Source organism: Bos grunniens, chromosome 6, assembly GCF_055505025.1.
Source record: "Bos grunniens cultivar Pamir isolate PY7600 chromosome 6, Bosgru_T2T1.0, whole genome shotgun sequence".
Lineage (NCBI taxonomy): Eukaryota > Metazoa > Chordata > Mammalia > Artiodactyla > Bovidae > Bos > Bos grunniens.
In genome coordinates, this window is record NC_141170.1 from 103,431,877 (window position 1) to 103,442,354 (window position 10,478).

At 41.2% G+C, this 10,478-nt stretch overlaps 1 non-coding gene across 1 annotated transcript; it reads left to right on the top strand.

Moving 5' to 3' along the window:
• The first annotated feature begins 580 nt into the window (after positions 1 to 580).
• LOC147371136 (U6 spliceosomal RNA) lies at positions 581 to 688 on the top strand. The gene has a single exon (XR_015166335.1). It is a non-coding gene; the product is annotated as a U6 spliceosomal RNA (small nuclear RNA).
• The last annotated feature ends 9,790 nt before the right edge of the window (positions 689 to 10,478 follow it).

Consider the following 10,478-nt stretch of genomic DNA (forward strand, 5'->3'; position numbering starts at 1 on the left):
AACAAGAGAAGAGGAGATTTTGAAAGTTATTCTTTGTTCGATACAATGTGAAAGAAACTTATTCAACCAATGCCCTCTCATCCACGTCCTTCTGGTGTTAAAATAGTTCTGGGTTAAAGTTGAGCATTCTGCTTAGTGGATTATCTAACTCATTTCAAAAATTATTTAGTCTTTACTTATATAAGCATTACAATCCCATCACCAAGTTGAAGATGAACTAATCTCCTGTTTAGAACTTTACCATCTAAAACTGTGACCCAAAACATTTCTAAACTGACTTATCAACACCTTCCTTCTCATTGGATCTTTTGACTCTGCCCCAAGATTTCTCACTTTCTCTGAATAAAATACCCATCACTATATATCATAATGCTACTCATTTTTTAAGTCTCAGTATAAATTCAACTTTCCCCATGAAGTCTCTGCCCATCCAGTGCCCAACATTACCCCTCTGGATGTAATGTAACAAGCCCCCATCCTAATGGCTCTGAGGTTCTGTAGCATCCCTTGTGATTTTTCTATACCCCAGCCAGAGTTGGGATGCAGGTAGAAATAAGGAACATACTAATAGAAGATAAAGGTGTTTACTTCAGCAGCACATATACTAAAACTGGAACAATACAGAGAAGATAAGCATGGCCCTTGCTAAGTGAATTTATTTACAAAACAGAAGTAGAGTCATGGATGTAGGAAACAAACTTACGGTTATTACCAGGGGATGGGATGAGCGGGGAGGGATAAATTGGGAGATTGGAGATTGGGACTGACATATACACATATAAAATTAAAAGACGCTTGCTCCTTGGAAGAAAAGCTAGACAGCATATTAAAAAGCAGAGACATCACTTTGCCAACAAAGGTCCATAAAAGTGAAAGCTATGGTTTTTCCAGTAGTGATGTATGGATGTGAGAATTGGACCATAAAGAAGGCTAAGCGCCAAAGAATTGATGCTTTTTAAACTGTGGTACTGAAGACTCTTAAGAGTCCCTTGGACAGCAAGGAAATCAAACCACTAAATCCTAAAGGAAATAAACCTTGAATATTCACTGGAAGGATTGATGGTAAAGCTGAAGGTCCAATACTTTGGCCACCTGAAGCCTGGTGTGCTGCAGTTATGGGGTCACAAAGAGTCAGACATGACTTAGCGATTGAGGAACAACAACAGTATATAAAATAGAAAACTAATAAGAACCCACTGCATAACACAGGGAACTCTATTCAGTGTTCTGTAAAGGCCTATATGAGAAAAGCATCTAAAAAAAAAAGACTGTATGTAAGTGTATGTCTAATTGACTCACTTTGCTGTATACCTGAAACTAACACAACATTGTAAATCAACTATGCTCCAATAAAAACTTAGAAAAGAAATAAAAGACAAATGTTTATGGCTAGTAGTTTAGAACAGAATTCTGTGGTACAGAATACAATTATGCCTGCTTCTTGAATTGCATTCTATAACTCAGACCCTCACTGTCCAGCTGGACTAGTCTACACTTGGAATGAATAAATAATAAAACAGTAAATACTCACTACAGCACTCTATTATGTGCCAGAATCTGGTCTCAGCACTTTACTAAACAACATCAACAATCCTACGAGGTAGGTACTGTTATTATCCCCATTTTACAGAAGAGAATCTGAGGGCCAGAGAAGTTAGGTAACCAACCTAACATCACACAGCTAATACTTGACCAAGCCAGGATTCAAAGAAGGCAGTTTAACTCTATAGTGACTCATCAAATCATATTGGGGGGGTAGGGTTTCAATATATGAATTTGGGGGGACACAAACACTGAGTCCATAAGAACAGGTGAGTCTGGGGCACAACCAGTATTCAGTTCAGTTCAGTCGCTCAGTCGTGTCCAACTTTTTGCAACCCCATGAATCAAAGCACACCAGGCCTCCCTGTCCATCACCAACTCTCAGAGTTTACTCAGATTCATGTCCATTAAGTCAGTGATGCCACCCAGCCATCTCATCCTCCGTTGTCCCCTCCTCCTCTGCCCCCAATCCCTCCCAGCATCAGGGTCTTTTCCAATGAGTCAACTCTTCGCATCAAGTGGCCAAAGTATTGGAGTTTCAGCTTCAGCATCAGTCCTTCCAATGAACACCCAGGACTGATCTCCTTTAGAATGGACTGGTTGGATCTCCTTGCAGTCCAAGGGACTCTCAAGAGTCTTTGGAACTACTATATTCTCTGTGCTTGTAGAGATATAGAAGCATTCCTTTTTAATTACACAAATACTATGCAAATTTTAACTAAAATGTAAATTATAAAAATTTAATTGTGCAATTAAATTTTTTGCACAATTAATTGCACAATATTTTAATAAAAAATACAGGAGTACATGGAGCAAAACAAATATGGATACATTTCCATTGTATAATATGCCCAGTTATCTTTCAGGTGTTTCTAGCACACATTCTTATATCCACTGATTATAGCAGTTTTATGAAGTGAGAATCAGATTGGTTAAAAGGTGAGATGGTAGATCTGTCAAGACAGATTGGATATATCCACTAGAGGAGCATATTGTATCTCTGGGCACCCTGTCCCCTGCACATGCTTATATCATTATCTTTCATATTCAGAAGTTCCTGCTGATCATGCAGGTGCACAGGCGAGGCTGTAAAATCTGCCTTGTGACTCACGATAGTTTCTTTCATGATTCGTACCAGGCTTAGTCATTCCTGGCAGAGCCCATTGCTGTTTGCAGTTCTGCCTCTTTTCCTCATGGGTTAATGACCTACCTTTTCTCTGACTTCAGCAAGAGACGTTGACCAGTCTTCTCCAGGGTCTCCAGCCATTCCTGCTGAGGAGCTCATTTTGATGTTTCTGAAACGTATGCTCCTCACTCCACCCCCACACTGGGAATACAGAGAATGAGGTACCCGAGAGAGCAGGTCACTCACAAGCAGATCCTGACCACACCGTAGCCTAACTCAGCTGCCTACTGCAATGTCCTCCTCACAAAGCTTCCCAAACACGAAGGGGAGAGGATTGAGGCTTCTGCAGCCAGCTTAGAGGCTGAACCAGTGAGTTCAGGAAGAGTCACTTGGCCACTAGTGAATTACTAGTTCATCCTAATTCAATGATTTTGGTCTCCTGTAATTCATTTGCTCTCTTCTCAAGAAAGTCCTCTGGTAAAATGTTACAGAGTTTCTTTAATCAGTAATATCTAGGCAACAAAACAAACCCTGTTAAAAGTTTTTCTAAGAAATAATGAAGAGATGGAAAAGTGCTATTATCTACAAAATAAGGCAGAAAAACTGAAAAAGGGAGTCTCCATGCCCATGCAGAGTCCCCAGATGTGTGGGAGATCTCCTTACGTGACACTCTCCAGCTTTCCCACCTGCTCTGTGCCCTGGGATGTTCATCTGTTCCGTGTGGGATGACAATCCACAGAGACCACAGACAGAAGATAAGGAAGAAGGACAGTGAAGTTGAAGTATTTATTCCTTTGGATGCCTCTCTTTGGGGTCACCAGGGACAAGCTGTACCCATAAATCAAAGGTCACAATGCCACCTGTGTGCCCTGCCTACACAGCTCTCTTTTTCTTCAAATTTTCTCCAGCTGCTCCTCTTCTTTCCCTTTCAGCCCCTGATGATAGCAGAGTCCCACTGTCACTGGCATGGCAATACATCACTCTTCACACTGCTTATGCCTTTGTAAACTTTATTAACTCCTCTTCTCAAATTACCCTATTTCAGTGTGACATCTCTTTCTGCTGGGATCACAGAAAGCAAATGGAGGATACCTTTGTATTGATAATTCTCCAAAATACCACAACAGTACCTAGAAGAAAACCAGCATTTTAGATTAGATAAAGTAGGTAGACTAGACGGAGAAGGCAATGGCACCCCACTCCAGTACTCTTGCCTGGAAAATCCCATGGATGGAGGAGCCTGGTGGGCTGCAGTCCATGGGGTCGGTAGGAGTCGGACACAACTGAGCGACTTCACTTTCACTTTTCACTTTCCTGCATTGGAGAAGGAAATGGGAACCCACTCCAGTGTTCTTGCCTGGAGAATCCCAGGGACGGGGGAGCCTGGTGGGCTGCCGTCTATGGGGTTGCACAGAGCTGGACATGACTGAAGTGACTTAGCAGCAGCAGGTAGACTAGAAGAATGAGCAACAATATTTTCTCTACATGAATCCTGATGCAAAGAGCTGACTCATTGGAAAAGACTCTGATGCTGGGAAAGATTGAGGGCATGTGGAGAAGGGGGTGACAGAGGATGAGATGGTTGAATGGGATTACTGACTCAATGGACATGAGTTTGAGCAAACTCCAGGAGATAGTGAAGGACAGGGAAACCTGGCATGCTACAGTTCATGGGGTCGCAAAGAGTTAGACACAACTGAGTGACTGAACAACAATATGAATCCCAGGAAGACCTGCTAATGGGGAATTCACATGCTCTATGTCTCTAACTACTCCTGAAGAAAACTTCCCACTTGTGGGTACCAGCCCCAACATAACTTATTTATTTATCCTAAAATCAAATTCTCAGGTTTCAGTAATTGCACTTTAGTCAACCAACTACAGAGATGTCCAATTTTTAGATAACCTTCTCTCGTTTTATTGATGAGTATATTACAGATGGCAAATGTATTGGTACTTCTCTGGTGGTCCATTGATTCAGAACCCACCTTGCAGTGCAGGGGATGCAGGTTCAATCCCTGGTCAGGGAACTAAGCTCCCACATGCTGCAGAGCAACTAAGCCCACACACTGCACCCACTGAGCCCATGTGCCACAACTAGAGTCTGTGCACTGCATGAAAGACCCTGCATGATGCAGGGAAGACCCTGCATGCTCCAACTAAGATCAGATGCAGCCACATAAATAGATAAGTAAATATTTAAGAACAGCAAACAAACAAATGTATTGATTTTTAAAAACAATCAAATGTTGCTCCCACCATAATAATAAGACAAACCAGAATTATTTACAAAGTCATAACTTTTCTTGAGAGTTGAGGTAAGGAGGCAACAATGGAACTGTATTCCACAGTGAAGAGTCCCTCTGGGACATAAGGATACGCAAACGGATTCATCTTGGTCAAAGCATGGGGGAAAAGTGGCTGTAATAGAAGTAAGTAAGAAGAAACAAGAGAAAAAATTAACAAATCCCTAAAGGCTGAGAGTGGGTTAGCATATCACTTTAGAATGACAGGAGTGCCAGGCATAGGGAAGTTTGCACACACTTGCATGCTCTTCTGCACGAGCCTCCCCTAGATTCCTAGAGAAATAATGACAGGGACGGAGAAGGCAATGGCACCCCACTCCGGTACTCTTGCCTGGAAAATCCCATGGACAGAGGAGCCTGGTAGGCTGCAGTCCATGGGGTCGCTAAGAGTTGGACACGACTGAGAGACTTCACTTTCACTTTTCACTTTCATGCATTGGAGAAGGAAATGGCAACCCACTCCGGTGTTCTTGCCTGGAGAATCCCAGGGACGGGAAGCCTGGTGGGCTGCCGTCTATGGGGTCACACAGAGTCGGACACGACTGATGTGACTTAGCATAGCATAGCATAGCAAGGACAGGGAAGGAGATGAGATCAAACCTCATCAATGGTGACCTGGTGACTCTGAGGAATAGGTACAAAACAGTGCCTACTCCTGAAGACCTTATTTTCAAAAGAAGCAAAAGCTTTAAGCCATTGGAAGAAGGACAACAGTCATACTCAGCCCTTCCCCCCAGCATGTGGCAGTGGGTAGGAAATGCTCCTTCCTGTCCCTAGGAACTAGTCACAGACCCATTGCTTCTGTAGGGAGAGTAGAAGCAAAAGATATCTTCCCTGGAGGATGTGAAGGAAACACTCTTGGACCAGTTATTCTGCACCAGTAAAAAAGATTTGCCTCTGCTGGGGGAGGGGAGAGAGTATTTCTCCTGCCCCAAACTCACCACAGATTCGAGGCAGAGTCTGGCTGCCACAGAAGCAGAGGGAATGAATACTCACAAGGGAACACTTTTGAAGCCTTGGCATACTGCCTGGAACTGAGGCTGGACCAGGAAAATCAAGAACTTCTACAAGCCACCACTGAGTTATATATAACTGCAACTGGGAAAAGGGCAAGACCATGGACCAAGGCAGGTGACCAAGAATGAATAAAAGCTGAGAGTGTAGAATACCAAAAAACTCCTTAGTACCCCAAGCCCCATACAAAAGACAAGATGAAGATAACCCACTGTTAGAAGAGTCTGAAGCCTCTCATTTCACTGAGGATGACAATAGCGGTAACAAAATCCAAATCTTGCTTAAACACCGACTGTTGGTTGTTTAATCGCTAAGTTGGGTTCAACTCTTTGTAACCCCGTGAGCTGTAGCCTGCCAGCTTCCTTTGTCCATGGGATTTCCCAGTCAAGAATACTAGAGTGGGTGGGTTGCTGTTTCCATCTCCAAGTGATCTTGCCGACCCAGGGATCAAACGAGCGTCTCCTGCATTGACGGCAGATTCTTTGCTGTCTGAGCCACCAGGGAAGCCCTGAATACTGACTAGATTGATTCAATATCCCATGCTAATAACCTAGCAGAAGAAGAGTGGCTATTCCTAGATCTGGAACTATTTAATTCAAGGTCTATTATTCTTCAACACACAATGTACACAGTGCATTAAAAAAAAATAAGACTCAAAAAAGCAAGGAAAAAATCAACATGCTGTCAAGAGATAAATCAAATAACAGAACCAGAAACAATGACCTAGATGTGGTACTTCACTTAAGGATTTTAAAATAACTATAAATAATTTGTTAAAATAGATGCTGGAAAAAGTGGGCAACATGCATGGACAGACAGAATCAGAAAGAAATGGAAACTATAATAAAATGCTAAATGGAAAAAAATCATGATATAAGAAATCAACAGTCCCTTTATTAAGCATGGCTGAGGAAAGAATCAATGACTTTGAAGACAGAAAAGTGGAAATTAACCAAAAATGAAACAAAATGACAAAAAAAAAAAAAAAAAAGAGTGACGAAAGAGAAAAGAGCATCCAAGAGCTGTGAGATGATGTAAAACCATCTAACACAGGTGTAAGTGCACTTTTACAAGGAGGAGAGAGAGAACAGGGAAGAATCACTGCAAGAGATAATGCTGAAATTAATGACAGACAAAACCCCACAAACCTAAAAAGCACAGAGAACCTTGAGTAGGATACACACACACAGGCACACACATGTATCATAGTCAAATTGCTGCAAAAAAATAAAAATAAAATAAAGAGAAAATCTTCAAGGCAACCAGAGGGATAAAAAAATCATTACCTAGAGAATAACAAAGAGAAAAATAAAAGTGGACTTTTTGTCAGTAACTGTGTTACAAGAGAACAGTAGAGCAACATCTTAATGATGGTGATGAAGAAAACTGTCCATCCAGTGAAGACTCAAAAATGGAAGGAAATACTATTTGTGTCAGGATACTTTGCTTTTGGCATTTACACAAAACCACAGAAATTCACAACGCTTGTCAAAATGTATTGCTTGACATACACTTATATGCTGGCACCCAATCTGTATTGTGATCCACTCAAGAATAAGGACTTTTATTTATTTTTTTTCCCCAGTGCCAGATACAGTGCTGGCACCCAGAATGTGCTCAGTAAGTGTTTCTGATTGATCAAATCAACTTAAACCGAAGTCCTTTGTGTATTCATGTGTGCATGCTCAGTCTCTCAGTCTAAGGTAGTTCATTTAAATAATCCTTATTAAACAAGTATTTCTGGTGCCTACCATGTGCAAAACAGCATCTATTAAATTGGGAGTTAAAACAATTTATTGAGGTATTCAGAGACTTTTTGAGTACAAATAATGTCTATCTGGGGTTTCCCAGGTGGCTTAGTGGTAAAAGAATCTGTCGACAAATGCAGGAGACACAGAAGATGCAGGTTTAATCGTCAGGTCAGGAAGAACCCCTGGAGTAGGAAATGGCAACCCACTCCAGTACTCTTGCCTGGAAAATACCATAGACAGAGGAGCCTGTGTACAGTCCATGGGAGTCCAAAGAATTGGACACAACTGAAATGACTTAGCATGCAGGCATGCAATGTCTTCCTATCTTACCATCATTTTTACTACTATTAGTACTACTGTGTATGTTATGCCCGTATTACGCAGAACACTTTACAATGTGATCTAGTGACAAACAGAGATAGTCAGGATTTCCCTCTGCAAAAGATTGTCAAGGAAAAGAAAATATTGAGGCTGTCTATACACATTTCAAAGAAATAAGTCTTAATTAAGTTATTGAGATAGTATTGAATATTTATCAATGTGATAATCATAGAAACCGTTGTATTCTACGTTTCTATTGTTTGTGGTATAGGGTATCTTAGTTCAATCAATTAGTCCAGTGGAAGTGCTTCAGAAATTGTGCTACCACTAGCTCTGCATAACATGTGAAAAGGGGAGGATGATAGAAGTGATAAAGTAGTAGAGACACCAAAACTTATACATTACAATTGTGTATGCATCTAGGTATACACATTTATGGGCTTCCCTGGTGGTTCAGATGGTAAAGAATCCACCTGCAATGCAGGAGACCTGGGTTCAACCCCTGGGTTGGGAAGATCCCCTGGAAGAGGGCATGGCAACCTACTCCAGTATTCTTGCCTGGAAAAATCCTCAGGGACAGAGGAGCCTGGTGGGCTATAGTCCACGGTGTCGCCAAGAGTCGGACACGACTGAGTGACTAAGCATACACACACACATACACGTTTATATATGTGAGTTTCAGTCTCCTTGGTGTTAATCATACATTTTCAGTTTACTACATAATTTGTGCAAAATTGAATATAACTATACACTTATATCGGAGAAGGCAATGGCACCCCACTCTAGTACTGTTGCCTGGAAAATCCCATGGATGGAGGAGCCTGGTAGGCTGCAGTCCATGGGGTCGCTAAGAGTCAGATACGACTGAGCAACTTCACTTTCACTTTCCACTTTCATGCATTGGAGAAGGAAATGGCAACCCACTCCAGTGTTCTTGCCTGGAGAATCCCATGGAAGGAGAAGCCTGGTAGGCTGCAGTCCATGGGGTCTCACAGAGTCGGACACGACTGAAGCGACTTAGCAGCATACACTTATATTAATTATATACACTTATATTAATTAAATTATTTAATGATTAAATAATTTTCAGGATCACATATTCATGCCGTTATTGAGCACTATTTTGTATCAAGAAATGTGATATCCTAATGCAGGATGTTACTATAAGCAAGCCTAGAAGGTACGTTTTCCATTGTATTAAAAACATGCAGAGCAAATGATTTGTACAAACTACATATGTCTATATGCATACTTATATACATTAATAAGCAGAACATAATATTAGAACCATTTTTAAACCTTGTTTTAAAATAAGAAGTATGTTTTATTTTGTTACTGAAAAATGTCAAGGAACAAAGCAGTAAAACCCATACAACCTCACCTAAATTCACCGAGTAGTAATGTTTTTGCCACATCTGATCTCCTTTCTTCCCTCATCCCCTCCCCCTATACACACACATGAATATTCTTCTCTCAACCATCCAAAAGTTAAGCTGCATACATACATCAGAACACATCACCTCTAAATATTTCAGTTCTCAAGAAAATCTGATTCCTCTACACAACTTCACACCAGTACTACACCTAACAAGCAGTCATATCCAAACTTTCTCAATTGTTTCATCATGTCCTTTTTGCTAGATTATTTTTTCAGTCTAGGTTCTAATAATCAAGGTTGATATATTTCATTTGGCTGTTATGCCTGCTTCAGTTCAGTTCAGTTCAGTCGCTCAGTTGTGTCCGACTCTTTGCAACCCCATGAATATGCCTGCTTAGGCTCCCTCTGTTTTCATCTGTCCCTTTGCTCCCTCTGTTTATAATATTAAACTATTTGAAGGGTCCTACAGAACATTCCATATCCAAGATTTGTTCCCTTGCGTTAGGTTCAGATTGAACATTTCTGGCAGAACACACTGTAGGTGATGCTATATTCCTCCTGTCACATACCATCAGGAGGCAGGACTTCAGGCTATCCCACTACTGGCAGTGCCAAGCTCCATCACTTGGTTAATGTGGTCACCTCTCCATTATAAAGACATATTTTGTCTCTCTGTAATCAATAAGTTATCTGTGGGCTGATACTTTAATGTCATCAGTAGTGTCCAGCTCTTTGTGACCCCATGGATTGTAGCCTGCCAGGCTTCTCTGTTCATGGAATTCTCCAGGCAAGAATTCTGGAGTGGGTTGTCATTTCCTTCTCTAGGGGATCTTTCCAACCCAGGGATCGAACCCAGGTCTCCTGAACTGCAGGCAAATTCTTTACCATCTGAACCATCAGGCAAGTTCCCAAACTGAGAGACTATCCAGTTCTCCAAGAATCTTTCACCTGCTGTTTAAGGTGAAACATCTATTCTTGGTGATCTGAATCAGTTTTTACATTGGAGGTTACAAAATAGTGATTTTTCTTAAGCTATCAGT